Raw genomic sequence first — 18130 nt, 5'->3', positions numbered from 1 at the left:
ATAGCGCGGCTAATGACTCCAGTCATTAGCCGGCCATATGCCCCCAAGTCATTTTCACAAGGCTAGATGGTCACATACTGCGGAGAATCTTGCACACAAAAGCAGATACATAGAATCCAATGATAAAAAAGTATATCATTTCCAACACATACCGTAATTTCCGGTGTACAAGCCGCGACTTTTTTCCAAAATTTTGAACCCTGCGGCTTATAGTCAGGTGCGTCTTATATAAGATTTTTTTCGTGATTTTTGTGATGACTTGATCACTGTTAGGGTTTTCAGGTTAGTTTGATCCTATGATTATGTTGGAATGTAGACTGTAATGATTAAATCAATCACGTCTGGCCCTCACAATGTAATAATTAAATCAACCACGTCTGGCCCTCACAATGCAGAGTCTGTTTCCCACAATAGTGTAAAACACCCCCTGCTCTGATCTTATCAGAGGCCGGGGGTTCACCAAACCTGTCCACTCCCACCCCCACTCTGTTTCTCCTAATAAATATGCCCTTGCAGGGAGGAGACTTTTAGACTTCATTCCTTCAACGAGTGAACTCTCCACCTGCAGGTGTCTAAAAGAACTTGCCTTGTCTTCCGTGTGGTTCTTGCAAAATAAGTTGGAGTGAGCAAATCTCTAACATTTTGGTGCCGAAACCCGGGACCCTCATACCCATCATCTGGCTGACGGAGGACGACGCGCTGTACACCGTCGACGGGCCAGCGTCCACTAGCCGGACCTGGTAAAGAAAGACCTGGGAAGGAAATTCTTCGCTGGGCCAGCATCTTAGGTCTGCCTTCGTCTGACAGAGGTGGATTGACGGGACCCGGCAGTGCAACGAACCAGGGGACAAGTAAGTTCTTGAAATTGTGTTGTGTTGTTAAACGCGTAACACATAGAGGTGCACGGGAGATAGCTTGGGTTCAAGTCCCAGTGGAAGAAACAGGCTAAGAAAGGCAGAGCTTCTTTTTCGTTCATCGAAGAAGTGTGTAGACTCTTCTTTGTCTGTTTTTCCGAGCTGAGGGATCTGGCTTGGGTTAAAGTCCCAGTGGAAGGAACGTGCTAAGAAACACGGAGCTTCTTTTTTGTTAATCAAAGAAGGGCGTAGATTTTTCTTTGTATGTTTTTCCAAGCCAAAGAATAGCTTGGGTTCAAGTCCCAGTGGAAGAAACGGGCTAAGAAAAACAGAGCTTCTTTTTCTTAATTGAAGAAGGGTGTAGATTTTTTCTTTTGTCCGTTTTTCCAAAGCTGTTTGGGAGGGTTTTACACCCATCCCTAGATAGGCCTAAAAAAGCGCTGGAGTTTGTGTGATTGAGTGTGTGACTGGTAGGATAAGTTGACTAAGAAGCAGTTCTAGCATTGATCCACGGCAATAATACAGGCTAGTGATTTGTTGAAAGGTCAATTTAAACCTGCATTGAGGATCCTCAAAGAAAAAAAAATTGAAAAAAAAAAAAAAATTGTAAAACCTTAAGCTACTAAAATTAAGATGGGAAATAAGAACGGTAAATCTCTTGCTCTGCTCTTCTTTAAAACGAGAAGTTCATGGCAAGTAGATTTCTTAATTGTATGCAATACATGCTGAAGTGGAAGAAAATGTATGGAGTACAAGGAAATTTGAAATGTGGAAGAAGTGGTAGAAGTGCTAAAATGTGGTTGAAAGCTTCACAAGAAAGAAGAGAACAAATCCAAAAGACAAAAGATAGAAAGTTGAAAAGTGATGAGGCCGCCATTCAATTGAGATTTGAAAAAGAATTCTGGGTACATAGTGGCATCCCATTCAATGATACAGCTGAGAGTGCTTATCAACAACAGCTTAAAAATGCGCTTCTCACTAATTTCCGCCCTGAAATAGGCAACTGGGTGAGGAAACATTTGGTGGAAGTGGATGTTGCAAGTGTGACAACAACTATGCAATGGGCCAGACATGCTGAAAAAGTGATCAAAAAAGGCAAAAGTTCTGATGTATTTCATCTAGATAATGATGATGATGAACTAGATGAAGATACAACAGTCTTCTTCCAAGGGTCCCAGCTAGGCAGAGGGAGAGGTAGAGGCCAACAAGGTCACAGGCCGCCATATAATTCAAAACCCCCACGAGATTCTGACAACTGTTGGAACTGTGGGAGACGAGGACACTTCACACGAGAGTGTCGTTTTGCAAAACAATATCAATCAAAGGGTGGAGGAAAGAGCAGAGGAGAAGCCAAATGTTTAGCATGACAAGCTTCCTCCTCTTTGACCGCTTATGCTCATACAGAGAAAGAAAGAATAGATGCCCATATGACAGCAAAACATGTCATTGTCAGATTATTAGAATTTTTTTTAGATTATTAGAAGTCCTGTCCATCCAAGAAGTATGACAATGCTGTTTGTATGCCCAAATTACAAATGACTAGAGCTCAAATTGTGTTACACTGAAGTTAAAATATGCAAATCAAGTGGTAAAGAAATGCAACTTGCTTCTAGAAGATAAATAAATAAAATTAGAATGTGCTGTCCTCGTGTGCATGGGAAGGACCAGCTCATGATCGACCACAGGAAATGGCCAGCCTGTGACGAATCATTGTTGCTGGGAACTACCTTTTGCATGCGAGAGCTGTGCATGTGTGTGCGTATATGTTAAAATGATGAACATTGGCTAAAGTTTTAGTATAAAAAAAATTTTGCTAGACTGTGGTCTATCCAATTTGCACCGCAGAACAGAAATGATTTTGGAAGATAAAAATGAGAGGAAAAAGAGAGAAATCTGTTTGCAAGCAGAAACTAATCCACACTAGTGCATGTTAAGTGTCGAGCCCACATGAGAAATTCGGAAAAAAAAAAAAAAAAAAAAAAAAAAAAAAAAAAATGACAGAACATGCTTTCAGGAATTGGAAGAAGCTAAACTGTGAATTTAAGATTTTGCAATGCTACATTTAATAGGAATAATTGATTGGTTGTGTTATAAGATTATACAAAATTCTAAATGCAAGCTAAATCTGAGAGATTGAGTTCTTCAAATTTAAAAACAAAGAAAAAATTCAGATTAATTTGCCAGTTGTTTGTTTCAGTTAAGTTTTTTTTTGAATTGGTGGATTGTTCTACCAGGAAAGCTAAGTTGAAAATGATATATGAATGTTGTGTGGTGAGCTTGGATGAATTGGGACCAATGTGATAGAAAGACTCCTTTTTGGAGACTGCGTGTGAGATGCAAATGAACATTGATGAATGATAGCCTGAATGAAAAGAAATTACAGGTTGAATGGTTGAAGTCGTTGGCGACTACTATAGAGAATTAGTAGAGCGACTTTGATGAAAGAGTGATTTTGAGCAGGTTGAATGTTAGGAAGAAACGCGTAGCTTTTGGATTGATAATTAACTAGAAAAAAAATGGAGAACCAGTAACACATGTAGAAGATGTGTGAACTGAGAAATTGAGAAGCGTTTTGGAAAGTAAGTCAAATTAAATAATGATGGAATCGTATGTAGTAAAGAACACATTCTCCCAAAAAGTTTGTCAAGGTGTGAGGCATGGGCGTTGCCAGGCCTCAAAAAGGGGGGGAGTGAGTAGGACAGATAGTGGAAGATAGTAATAATACAACACTTTATGACAATGAATTTTCGAATACATTTGGTGTTATATTGTGGTAAATTTTTTGTTCTGGTGTAGATAGGTTAGCAACACGAGAGATTTAGAGGTTCAAAAGAAAGACAGTTAAAAGAAAACATTTTTGATTTGGACAATTGCAGGCTAACAGGAACATGAGAACGATAAGAACTACGAGGGGAGATCCAATTTCATTGGGGAGATTGAGAATTCACAGCACCATACTCTAAGTCACATTTTTGAGCAAGCATGACAATAACATGTGATAGGTCAAGACATACAGATCAGGGCTTGATGTGGAAAGCAGACCTCGATGAGTTGATTTTCAATAATGATACTGAAGACAACATACTGTCCGATTAAATTGGAACTATAGATAGATAAAATGTAGCTCAAAAAAAAAAAAAAAAAAAAAAAAAAAAAAAATAGGATGAGTTGCAGGATTTACGATATAAAAACGAGACCTCTGTTATTAGAAGAATTTGAAGTTTGGTAAACAAACATTACCAGCAAATTGATGGAAGCAGCTACATTTGGAGATAGTCTTACAAGTGTTCAAACCAGCCTGTCATTCTCAGTGTCAGGGCCCCTGAAACCCAATCCGAGTCTTCGCCTGCAGCCGTGAACAACCACAAAATGGTGCCTGGCTCTGAAGCACCTTTGACCTTTGGCGAAGGACAAGAAAAGACTGCTGTTGTGCTTGGAGGAGGACAAGTACACTCCAGAGGAAATACAACATCCTCGGGGACGAGAAAAGACAGTGGAAAGCGGAGGAACTCACAATGATGAAAATTGACTCATTTGAACAATGGACTCATTCAAGAGTGATGGATGGGGTCGCCCTGAAGCAACAACAAAAGAACACCAACTTGATAGGGTGAAGTGCGGCAAAAAGATATGGACTTGGAGTGTCTGACAACCAAATCGCACTCCTTGCTACGGCGTTCCCAAATTTGGTGAAGCTTGGTTCAAAGTGGAAGGGAGGTTCATTGTGCACTGAGTTTGACAGAACTGAGGAGATTTGATAAATAAATAAATAAAAATTTGAAAAATACGTAGGGCTACAGATTATAATCAGAGATTGAACGGATTTGGATAAAACAAATAGACTAAAACGGTAGGAAACAAGAGCAAGATCTTATATTTTGGCTCATCAAGCTTAAGACGTAGAGGTCGAGTTATATAAATTTTAGAACAGGACATTTGGCAGTCAGGAGGAAGCTAGGTTGCTCAATGTACCTACTCAATACAATAGTAAAGTTTTTTATACCACAGTGGAGGTTGGATGGTCAGAAAGTTAGGTACGTTCAATTTTTGACATTCACACAGTCACGCATAGGAGTCACAAGAGCGACAGTTAACAAGACAATGACTGCAATAGGGGCCACCTACGACTGCACCGACATGGAAAAGTAGAAGTGAGAGAGCAGAGTATGGGATTATATGCTAAAACGTCTGCTATACAGTTACCGATAGGAGATTCTATCAAGAGAAGCTACATGAGAGATGGATTAGAATCTCTTTGTCTGTGTGTGTGTGTGTGTGTGTGCGTGTGTGTGTGTGTGTGTGTACACCCTGTGTGGGTGCGAGCGTGTGAGGACAAAGAAGACATGGATAAGACAATCTCTTTTAAACCAGGAGGCAATAAATGGGAACGCCCCTGTCATAAATAGTTTTTGGTTAAAGGGAATCATTAGGAAGTGTTCAAACTCTTCCCGCAAACATTCCTATTTGCCAGTTAAATGGGCACTACAATTGACTACGAGAGTTGCAAACAACAGATGAAGAGCAGTCCTTGGCAGATTATATGATCAGGACGCTCAAACTGTGTCAAAGACAAATTTACTGCCGCTTGATCTTTCCTCCTCACAGGTCGACAACCCCATCAATCCAGGAGACTGGGTCTACATCGAGGTCATCAAAAGAAGGAACTGGGCCAGCCACGACGGGAGGGACCATTCCAAGTCTTGCTGACTACACATGTTGCACCCAAGGTTGCAGGACCCACGAATGCATTAACGACGACTGCTCTCCAGGAGGAAACTGGATGGGAGCTTTGGACATCACCGCTGTGTGCCAGGATGAGAGAGCCGTTTTCAAGGTGTAAGGGCTCTACTACCAACATGGCTGCACCATCGGACGGGACCTACTTCAGCCAGAAGAGTTGTCCGATGCTGCCTGCCAACTGGACAAGAGTGTGCGCGCCGGTGTGTGTGACTGACCTCACCTACAGACTAGAACATCATCAGCTGACGAAAATGCGGGCACATATACAACTTCTTAGACGTGACAGATGTGATAATGATAATGAGACGTGGATTGCGTAGATGCTGTTCTGTTGAGCATGTATTACGGAAACTTGTTGATTTGACCATCAAATATGCTTCGCAAGTAATGGATACGCTGATGTACTGTTTCTTTGTTTTTCTTTTTGTTTTTATTGATAGCATTCTGGTCGCCTTAAGGCAAAGGGACCGTGTAAGAATTTTCCTGCTAATAACATCTGGCCAGCAGGTTTTTCGCTTACACAATAAGTTTGATCTGGGGTGTTGAGGTAATGCCTCATCTTCACTGGAAAGTGTTGCTATCATTGTTTGTTGTTTTTATTTTTACCATTCTACTTTCTTCATTATACGTATATATGTTTTTTTCTTGCTTATCGTTGTTGTTTGGGGTGGCATAATCATATGATAAATCAGGAGGGAGATGTTAGGGTTTTCAGGTTAGTTTGATCCTATGATTATGTTGGAATGTAGACTGTAATGATTAAATCAATCACGTCTGGCCCTCACAATGTAATAATTAAATCAACCACGTCTGGCCCTCACAATGTAATAAGTAAATCAATCACGTCTGGCCCTCACAATGCAGAGTCTGTTTCCCACAATAGTGTAAAACACCCCCTGCTCTGATCTTATCAGAGGCCGGGGGTTCACCAAACCTGTCCACTCCCACCCCCACTCTGTTCCTCCTAATAAATATGCCCTTGCAGGGAGGAGACTTTTAGACTTCATTCCTTCAACGAGTGAACTCTCCACCTGCAGGTGTCTAAAAGAACTTGCCTTGTCTTCCGTGTGGTTCTTGCAAAATAAGTTGGAGTGAGCAAATCTCTAACAATCACTTTTACTCTTAACACTATTATATACAGTAAAAGCTACAAAACAAACTGACAAATAAGTCGTTTTCAAATCAGACGAGTAAAAACTGGTCAAATATTTTTTTAAAAAGATATTACAAGTGAAGACAATTTGCAATTCTAGTAATGACACATAAATTTGATGCACAATTTGTCTTCGCGGGCCACATAGAATGATGTGGCGGGCCGTATCTGGCCCCCGGGCCTTGAGTTTGACACCTGTGCATTAAACCAATGATTCAACATATACTGTAATTCTACAACAGACCACAAGTAGATACACTTTCACACTTATTTTTCTGTTTCATTTTAACTTGTGTGTAGCCCTTTGGCACTTTTAGCCTTTGTACCCGCTAAACAACATATTTTTGTACATTCTTTTAAACTGGTGGATATTTGGACTTTGCTTGAGTTCCTCACTTAGATTGTTCCATAGTTTGACCCCAGTTATAGTGATGCAAAAACTTTTTAAGGTTGTTCTTATGTTTAAGATTTTGAAGTTGTGATTCCCCCTTAACTTATAACCTCCCTCCCGATTCCTAAATAAGTTTTGGATATTTTCTGGTAGTTGTTTTGCTTACTTGCTATACATGATGATTGCTGTTTGGTAAGATACTATGTCAGTGGATTTCAATAGTTTGGATTGTATGAAAAGTGGATTTGTGTGTTCCAAGTAGTTGACTTTATGAATAGTCCTTATTGCTCTTTTCTGCAGAATGATAAGTGGCTGTAGTGAAGTTTTATAAGTATTCCCCCAAACCTCAGCACAGGGCAAGACAAGAGAACAATAAAGTGTACGAAGTGAATGATAATCCAGTAATTCTTTTGCTTTGTATATGACTGCCATGCTTCTTGAAATTTTAGACTTTACGTTTTTGATGTGTGGCCGCAACGGATGCTAACTGCCGTCAACCGTCATACCATCAGAGAAGAAGAAGGGGTGGCCTGTCCTTTTCGTCGTCCTTTTGTCGGTTACGGTGAGTCTCTGCGTTGCTCTCTTTCTGGAACCGCCTTAAACGAGCACATGCGGTGATATTACCGTGTATTTTACCGACGTTTATCGTCGTTAAACAGATAGCGTTACTGTGTGTGTTTGTTTAGAGGACAAAAAGTTAAAATGCAGTTTAATTGGCAGTTTCCACGCCGGTACGCGTGGACGTTCCACATGTTAGTTGCTATGCTAAGAGTCTTCTGGTCAGTTTTACACCCCCACGCATTGGCACGTTGCATTCCGCGAGATTGCGATTTAGCCGAGAAAGGGGTTGGGGTGGCACGGTGACGCACTAGTTAGCACGTCCGTCTCGCAGTGCAGACGTTCTGGGTTTAATTCTGGCTTTAACGGTTCGACTCGCTTCCAGGTAACACTGCGATCAAGCCAGTCGCACGGGAAGCGTGCCCATATTATAGGCTTTACGTTAAAAGAGAGCGAAGGAAAAGCAGGGCAGTGCTATAGTATGTAAGCGCCGGTATAGAGAGCGAAGGGAAAGCATTGCATTACGATAGCATGTAAATGCCGTTAAAGAGATCGAAGGGAAAGCATAGTGTGATAACATGTAAACGCGTCCGTTTTTTTTCCAAATGATAAATGTGTAAATCTCATCCGTGTATATCAAATTAACAAATTCTTAAAAAAATCTGAGGAGCATTCAACATGGGACTATCATCCTGCAATTTTTGCGGTCAAAACGTTACATGACCTGTGAGCTATTGAGTTAAAATGCTCATTTACAGTAATAAATCGGATAAAATAATAAGCATTCAACTGAAAATATGTATATCTCAACCAGGCCATGTGGGACGACCATCCTGCAATATCACGGGCCATTAGGTCACATGACTCAGGAGCTATTGAGGAAAAATGCAAATATTTACAGTTATAAATTCATTTAAAATATTTGAAGCATTGGAATAAAGTTCTAAGTGGTGTATCACAACCAGCCCATGTGGGACTATCATCCAACAGTTTGGGGTCAATAGGTCACATGATCTGGGAGCTATTGAGGTAAAATTCTATTTCCAGTAATAAATTCAATTTTAAAACAAGCAGGCATTCAAATGAAATTCTAGGAGGTGTATCTCAACCAGCCCATTTGGGACTATCGTCCTCCACTGTTTTGGGTCAATAGGTAACATGACCTGGAAGCTATTGAGCTAAAATTCTAATATTTACAGTAATAAATTCATTAAAAATATTTTAACCATTGGAATGAAATTCTAAGAGGCTGAATAGCTCCCAGGTCATGTGACCTATTGACTTCAAACTGAAGGATAATAGCCCCACATGGTCTGGTTGAGATGCACCTCTTAGAATTTCATTCCAAAGCTACGAATATTTTGAGTGAATTCATGACTGTAAATATTAGCGGTGTAGCTCAATAGCTCTCAGGTCATGTGACCTATTAACCCCCAACTGTGCAGGATGATAGTCCACATAGGCTGGTTGAGATACACCTCATAATATCATTCGAATGCTTCAAATATTTTTTGTGAATTTATGACTATAAATGTTAGCGCTTTAGCTCAATAGCTCCAGGTCATGTGACTTTTTGACCCCAAACTGTGAAGGATGATAGTTCCAAATAGGCTCTATGTGATGAATGCTTAAATTCTTTTCAATGAATTAATACTGTTAATAGCGTTTTTGCTCAATAGCTCCCAGGTCATGTGAGCCAATTATATTAAAACGCACTGCTGTGGCTATTTTGAATGTGTGCATCAAGATGGATGGATGAATGGAAGTATTGGAGTGTGTAGTGAAATTGTTGACATAAAATATTCTCTGCAGCTTTGCTTTGCAGACGACCTGCTAATCAACATGCAGAATGACGCTGGTGAATTTGTGGACCTCTACGTCCCTCGTAAATGGTGAGCAAATGTAATGGTTGTGGTACTTAAAATGCGCTTGTCGAACGTCAATCCTTGAAGGGGACAATGGTTGAGATATTTGGAGGCCAGGGTGGAAAGACTGGCTTCACACAATTGGCACACTGTCAACCCCCACGGACTAGCAATTTGCCCCGTTGACATATTTATGTGCGTGTGCCAGGGTTGTCACGATACTAGAATTTCAGTCGTCGGTACCAATACCTGTGATTTTCCACAATTCTCGATACTAATTTGTTATCATGGTAAAAAACAGAATCGACTTACTTTTAAAATCACTAATCCATCTGCTATAGCCAGGAAGACTTGCGCACATACCTTCAACATGTGCCCAAACGTAATTTTCCAAGATGGCGGCGCCCTGTGAGGCTGCGGCCAAGCCGGCTCCCGATAAAAATGTGTGTTTTGTGTTAAATGTACCGTCCAAATCGTCTCCGAGAATCGCATACGACAGAAGTACACTATTGGGACTTAGAAGCAACAACTGCACAAAGGATATATCCGGAGTTAACTTTGCCATGGATCGCGAAACTATTCGCGGTCTTGGAATAATGTCCCGAGACAAAGGAACCTCTGAGGCAGCGGGCTCCCCCTCCCCCACCAGCCGACACTGGAAGCAGCTGAAGCGGCGGTGGAGTCTGAGCACACGCCGGAGGAGAAGGCGAGGTTCCCGAGCCGGCATCAAACACCGACTGAAGAGAAACCCTCACAAAACAGCACTTCCATCTATTCTCCTTTCAAACGTGCGGTCGTTGGAAAATAAAATGGACTATCTCAAGCTGGACTTAACTACAGAACGAAAGGTGAGAGAATGCAACGCGATCATCCTCACAGAGACGTGGCTTCACAACAACGTTCCGGACAGCGCCATTAAACTGGATGGGTTTACAACTTTCCGCGCGGACAGAAACCACACCAGCACGGGTAAATCTCGAGGAGGTGGTGTGTGGATTTACATTAACAACAACTGGTGTACAAACGCTGTAGTTACTACAAGTCACTGCTCAGAGAACATTGAGTTTTTAACCCTCAACTGCCGTCCATTCTACCTACCGCGTGAATTCAATACCGTCAACATCACAGCTGTTTACGTCCCCCCCAGCGCTAACACAAAGGACGCACTCTCCATACTGTACAAGTCTGTGAGTACACTACAGAACACACACCCGGACTTGGTCTGCATAATCGCTGGCGATTTCAACCAGGCCAAATTGAAAACAGTAATGCCACACTTCCACAAGTGTGTGAACTTTGCAACAAGGGGAGAAAACACACTTGACCAGGTCTACGCAAACATCAGACAGGCCTTCAGAGCCCTTCCCCACCCCCACCTGGGTTCATCAGACCATCTCTCTGTTATGCTAATTCCAGCCTACAGACCTCTGTTGACGAGAAGCAAACCAACTGTGAAGCAGATCAGGGCCTGGCCAGAGGGCTCCACAGCAGCTCTACAGGACTGTTTTGAACGCACAGACTGGTCTGTCTTCAGGGAGGCGGCCACCACCAACCAGGACGTCAACCTCACCGAATACACAGACTCTGTAACTGGATACATAACGAAGTGCATGGAAGATGTAACCGTCACCAAAGACATTACAGTGAGAGCAAATGAAAAACCCTGGTTCACCAGGGAGGTACGTGAGCTCCTGAGGGCACGCAACGCTGCTTTCAAGTCTGGGGACAAGGAGGCCCTCAAGACTGCTAGGGCCAACTTGCACCGGGGCGTGCATATGGTCAAAAAATCAACTCACACTTCACAGACACAAAAGACCCAAGACGCCTGTGGCAAGGCATCCAGTCAGTCACAGACTACAAACCATCCCCCCCACCGTGTGAGGACAACATAGACTTCCTCAACTCTCTCAACACCTTCTTCAGCCGGTTTGAAGAAAACAACACCACAACACCCACAAAAACCCCAGTACACCCAGACAGCACAACACTTCAACTGGACCCAGCGGACGTGAAGAGGACCCTACTCAAGGTGAACCCCAGGAAAGCTGCAGGTCCAGACAACATACCCGGGCGCGTGCTCAGAGACTGTGCAGACTCACTCACTGACGTCCTCACAGACATCTACAACACCTCTCTGAACCAAGTCATCATACCAGCAATTTTCAAAGCTACCACCATCGTACCACTACCCAAGAAGTCACCAGCATCATCACTGAATGACTACAGACCCATAGCACTCACTTCCATCATGATGAAGTACTTTGAGAGACTGGTGAAGGCCCACTTAACATCCACCCTCCCCACTACTCTGGACCCATACCAATTTGCCTACCGCCCCAAGCGCTCCACTGATGACGCCATAGCAACAGCACTCCACCTCTGCCTGGCTCATCTGGAGAACAAAAACAGTCACGCGCGGATGCTGTTCATTGACTCCAGCTCTGCGTTCAACACAGTCATCCCCCAACATCTGGTGAATAAGCTGAGTACAATAGGCGTCAGAACTTAACTGTGCAACTGGCTGCTGGACTTTCTAACGAACAGACCGCAGACAGTCAGAGTCGGAAACAACTCCTCAGCGACCACCGTCATAAACACCGGGGTGCCGCAAGGATGTGTGCTATCCCCCCTGCTGTTCACGCTGATGACCCACGACTGCTCTGCCAGATTTGAAACGAATCACATCATCAAATTTGCAGATGACACAACAGTGGTGGGCCTCATCAAAGACAACGATGACTCAGCATACAGAGAGGAGGTACAGCAACTCATCACCTGGTGTGATAGGAACAAGCACAAGCAGACTGAGTAACAGCTTCTTTCCTCAAGCCATCAGACTCATGAACACACTGAGGAAAACCACTTGAACATTCCAAAGTCACCATGCCACTTGGCACTTTACTCTTGCACCTTATATACAGTTATACACTTTTTCACTTTACTTCTATGACCACTGATTGTACTTCTGCTGCTGTGTATGTATGTGTGTGTGTGTGTGTGTGGGTCTGTATTGTCAATACTCTTATTACACACCGTGTGTGTGTGTGCGTGTGTGTGAATGTGAGAGAGAGTATTTTATTGTATAGTACTGCACATGTTTATAAGCATGTTAGTGTTTGAATGACTGCAATGTGTAAGTGTGCATTGTCTATGTTTATGTTGTGAATGAATATGTCAGAGAAAGAAATTGTAAATTCAGTATGAGTAAGTTAGCTGTGTGTGTGTTTGTGTTGTGTGTGTTGTGTGTATGTGTGTGTGAGAAAGAAAGAGATTTATGTCAATGTCTTATTTAAATGTTTTTAGTTAAACTGCACATTGGAGACTGGTCAAACGCAATTTCAAACTTCTGTGGTAACCCTGTTACATAGGATTTTTGACAATAAAGTAAACTTGAACTTGAACTTGAATCTGCTTCTCAACCTTCTGAAACGGATTGTGGTTGAAAACCGAGGTTTGACTGTATTTTTATTAATCAATGGAAACACTGTTTTTTAAATTATTATTTTTATTTTCTTTTTAAAAGCTCTGCGAGCAACCGGATCATCGGAGCCAAGGACCACGCTTCCGTGCAGATCAACATAGCAGAGGTAATCTTTTTCCAACTTACCGTATTTTTGGCACAATAAGGCACTTGGGGTTAAAAGGCACAATTGCAGGGTCTGTTTTGTATTTAATCCACACATAGAGCGCATTATCGGGCCTATTTATGGCATGACTTATGGTAAACAAAAAGTTATAGGACCAAGACACTGAGATTGGTTGTACTTTATTCTACTGTTTAACCATGTACTCTATGTACTCACATTATTGTTAATAGATAGACGGACTGCGGCCGGGCCAATCACCTTCTGGATAGGGAACGGTCCAACAAAGCGGGGCGCCAGTTTGCGGGATCCCGCTCGCAGCGGCAAATCCCGCGTCGAGAGCCACACACGCTGCCCCACTCTGTACTCCGGAGCCGGCGTCCGGTGCTTGTTCGCCTGGCGGGCGCAGCCTGAAACAGAGCGGAGAAGAGTGACCCGGCCCCTCGCCCAGGCACGATGACAACGGCGGACACAAGCCTGGGCCGACGGGCACGCCGCACCACGCTCCTGGTGGGCGAACAAGGGTGGCTGGTACCCGAAGACGCAGTGGAAAGGCAAAAGTCCCGTGGCCGAGCTGGGAAGGGAATTGTGAGCATACTCTACCCAGGGAAGCTGTTGGACCCGCCCGCGCTGGTCCCCGGCGGCCATGCATCGGAGAGACCTGCCCAGTTCCTGGTTCAGGCGCTCCGCTTGACCGTTGGACTGAGGGTGAAACCCCGAGGAGAGGCTGGCCGTGGCGCCGAGGAGTCAGCAGAACTCCGTCCAGAAGGTGGAAGCGAATTGAGGTCCTCGGTCTGACACGATGTCTTGTGGGAGACCGTGGTGACGAAACACCTCTCGCACCATGATGGACGCCGTCTGCTTCGCAGATGGGAGCTTAGGCAGAGGGATGAAATGCGTCATCTTGCTAAAACGGTCTACCACCGTGAGGACCACCGTGTTTCCCTCTGAGGGGGGGAGGCCCGTGACAAAGTCGATTGACAGGTGAGACCAGGGACGCTGGGGAACCGGCAAGGGTTGAAGCAGCCCGGCCGGAGGACGAGTAGACGTCTTGTAGCGGTTAGCGAGCAACCGGATCATCGGAGCCAAGGACCACGCTTCCGTACAGATCAACATAGCAGAGGTAATCTTTTTCCAACTTACCGTATTTTTGGCACAATAAGGCACTTGGGGTTAAAAGGCACAATTGCAGGGTCTGTTTTGTATTTAATCCACACATAGAGCGCATTATCGGGCCTATTTATGGCATGACTTATGGTAAACAAAAAGTTATAGGACCAAGACACTGAGATTGGTTGTACTTTATTCTACTGTTTAACCATGTACTCTATGTACTCACATTATTGTTAATAGATATTTATATGCAAATCCGTCCAAGTCCATGACTTCTGTATCCAAATTAAACAATTGGGCAAGTTTGCCATGAAACATGCCAAGTTCCATATTGTCTTGTCGTCACGTTGCTCTTCTGCAATGATCCTGGCTTTCCAGAAAGCTCTAATTGTGCCTTGTAAGCAGTGTTCCCTCTAATTTTTCAAGTGACTGTGCAAACGCACAAGCTCCCTGTGCACACTGTGGACCACTGTGTGCAACACCAGAATGAATGAATGAATGAACAAATAAATAAATAAATAAATCTTGTCAATGAGAACTTTAACTTGCTCGGGGTCGGATTTTGTTTTGTGTGACAGCTCGTTCCTTTTCTGTCGATCTTTTGCGTTCTTTGCAATAACGTACCGATCCGCTCTCCCATCTTGAGTCTTTGTACAATTCCAACAGCTTTCAAATGACATTTCTGCTGAATGTGACGCGCGAGGTAGTCCAACTTCCATTTCTTCCGTATTTTTCCCTCCGTAAACTCGCCCGCCACTTTGGCTTCACTGCATGTTTTGCAGAGGAGACCTTTCTCATTCAAAAAGAGAAAATCTCACCCAGTTTCACTGTTTCCTCTTGTAGTTGCACACACTCCGACAGCCATCCAAACTTAAAAGAAGCATCTCTTATTTATTTTGGCTTGGCGAGTGGATGTGTCGCTGCTCATTCGTTTCGCCATGATTAGCTAATTTAGCATTTGCATCGCTTGACTCTGCCGCACTGCATGGATAGGCAGGACACATATGTGTCATACATATACTATGTAGCCTAAGTGAAACATATCATTGGCTGGACAACTGTCAATTACTGATTTACACTACAAAAAGGCACAGAAAGAAAATCATTCATCCACTTAATTAGATTAGAGTACGTCTAACAGTAGATCTTAATCAATCAGTTTATGCTGAATTGTATTTTGTGCGCAGCATGTAATTTCATGTGCGCCAAGACTGCACGACCAGTCCGCAATTGCGCAGCTTAGAGGGAACACTGCTCGTAAGCACGTCTCTTTGTCTATGCCAGGGTTCGGCAACCCAAAATGTTCAAAGGGCCATATCGGCCCAAAAAAAACAAAAAACATACCTGTCTGGAGCCTTAAAAATCTAAAAGCCTTTTATAATGCAACATAGTGTCAATACATAAGTTGTATGCCTATTATTAAAATAATCTAAAGAAAAATAGTGGTGTCAATTTGATCACTTCTTCTTGCGGCCCATTAGAGTTCACGTACTTGCATAGCAGCGGTGTCTGTTCGATATCGGTCGCGTCACTCGACTCACCCATCACAGGCAATTGAAAAAGCTGTAGCTGAATTGATGTCCTTGAGCTTGAAAGACTGCATCCATGCGGTTCGACAATGATTCATATTGATGAAATCATCAGGAAAGAATGCAGTCTTGCGTGCCTCTCAAGAGTTCAAGATTTTTTGGTTTTGTCTTCCAAGCGTCCGCCATCATTCTACCCCAAACATGCTCAATGATGTTCGTGTCTGGTGACTGGGCTGGCCAGTACTGGAGCACCTTGATCTAGAACAAGGGCGTTCTATTCAGCCTACTCATACCCCCACTCTGTTTCTCTTAATAAATATGCCCTTGCAGGAAGGAGGGTTCAGACTTCATTCCTTCAATGGGTGAAATCTCCACCTGCAGGTGTCTAAAAGAACTTGCTTGTCTCCCGTGGTGTTCTTGCAAAATAAGTGTGAGTGAGCAAATCTCTAACACCAATCATAAAAGGTGTTAGAGTTGTGCTCACTCTAACTTATTTTGCAAGAACCACACGGGAGACAAGCAAGTCCTTTTAGACACCTGCAGGTGGAGAGTTCACTCGCTCAGGAATGAAGTCTGAAAACCCTCCCAACTGCAAGGACATATTTATTAAGAGTGGGGGCTGGTGTAGACTGAATAGGAAGCCCAAAACATATCAGGGGGAACTTTTACGACCTTGTGTAGGATGAGACAAGGTAGGTTATTTATTACCGGTTGCATTCCAACATAATCATCCGATAAGGATAATCTGAAAAACCCTAACAATTGGGAAGAGGTAGCTAATATTTCTTGACATTTTAGTATGTTGATATTGCCTTCTAACTTGCAAAGGTTTTGCTAGGATTGGGTGTATTGTATGACAAGCCGACAAAACTTGGTTTGCCAAACTCTGACCTTTCTGTGTTCATTAAAAGATCAATATTTCTGCAGTGAAGCAAATTTATTTTCATACATTACACCTCATTTGGGTGAGTCAAAGTCAGGTTATAAGCCATTGTTTCTACAACATGGACAAGCGACAGAACTTCTGTCAGACACTGTATATAGTTTGTCCTTGTTCAAGCTCTATGTACGTTCTGTATTGTATGTAATGTGGACGTATTTCTATGTATGAAATAAAGTCATTCATTCAACTATGTCTGCTACAGGTGGACAATGTCACGGGTCGTTTCAACGGTCAGTTCAAGACCTATGCCATCTGTGGCGCCATCCGCAGAATGGTGAGTCATCCTGGATTGTGTTCAATGGTTCAAATGCTTGTGGTTTTTTACATGTGTGTGTTCTCTCCTAAATGCAAAACAGGGGGAGTCTGATGATTCCATCCTCAGGCTGGCAAAGAATGATGGTGTTGTTGCCAAGTAAGATGACATTTTTGTCATCAGCACGTATCTTGTGTTATAATGTGCATTTTTCTCTCCATAGGGACATCTGAGTGATATCTTTAAAATAAAATGTAACAAAATCTAAATGCTTTATTGGTCCTGGTTTTTATTTTATTTTTTTTTAGCGCATAGAGCACATTTGTTTTGTTTGTTTTTTAAAGTCCATTAGATTACAATTACAAAGTGAATAATTATCCCAGTAAAAATACTGAATTTTTGTCCTGTCATCCGTACATACATCATCTACCGATTATCTGGAGGTTGGGCCGTAGAGGCAGCATTTTCAGCAAGAAAGCCCAGACTTCCTTATCTCCAGCCACTTCTTCTAGCTCTTCCCGATGTATCCCAAGGAGTTCCCAGGCCAGCTGGGAGTCGGGAGCTGTGTCCAAATTCACAGGGTGCGTTCTCCGAAGGCCGTTTTTTAGGATGCATGACGTAACTTTCGGCGTGACTCAGCTGCCCAAGTAGTTGAAACGCAGGGATGTTTTTTCACTTGTTGAATATGAACGTAACAGTTAAAATCCACCTGTTTTTCACCATCTGAACGGGTGGCTATTTTGCTCACCAGTTTTCTAAAGCTGAACTGCGATTGTTTTTGACTTGAGACCTGGCAACTGTGATGTCATTTTTAGTCGGCAGCGAGTGGCAATATGGTTGCCCCCCTGTGATGGATAAGAACGAGTGAATTTTGTTACTTATCTCATTCCAAGGACGCAATATTAATAAGAATGATGTATTTCGGCTCCTGTGGGCATATATAACATATTTTAAAGAAAATGTTGGGTTGAGTTACCCTTTAATAGGAGTGGAGCGCACTCTTGCTCTCTGAACATGCCTACTCACAGAGTAGTGCTACTTTGCTGGAGCACATCCTCGCACTCTGGGCAGTAGTCATGGACACCCTGAACTGGTTGTCACCAAATCGCGGGACACACATAGACGAATAACCATTAACACTCAAACC

At 42.9% G+C, this 18130-nt stretch overlaps 1 long non-coding RNA gene across 2 annotated transcripts; it reads left to right on the top strand.

Annotated features, from left to right (window-relative positions):
• Window positions 1–268: 268 nt before the first annotated feature.
• Window positions 269–17005, top strand: LOC137839576 (uncharacterized). Of its 2 annotated transcripts, XR_011086271.1 has the most exons (4): window positions 269–9588; window positions 13085–13148; window positions 13379–14268; window positions 16933–17005. It is a non-coding gene; the product is annotated as an uncharacterized lncRNA (long non-coding RNA). The 2 variants fall into 2 exon arrangements; XR_011086270.1 differs by lacking the exon at window positions 16933–17005 and having other exon boundaries at window positions 13379–15404.
• The last annotated feature ends 1125 nt before the right edge of the window (window positions 17006–18130 follow it).

Source organism: Syngnathus scovelli, unplaced genomic scaffold (assembly GCF_024217435.2).
Source record: "Syngnathus scovelli strain Florida unplaced genomic scaffold, RoL_Ssco_1.2 HiC_scaffold_23, whole genome shotgun sequence".
Lineage (NCBI taxonomy): Eukaryota > Metazoa > Chordata > Actinopteri > Syngnathiformes > Syngnathidae > Syngnathus > Syngnathus scovelli.
This window is presented reverse-complemented; position numbering and strand designations above follow the sequence as displayed.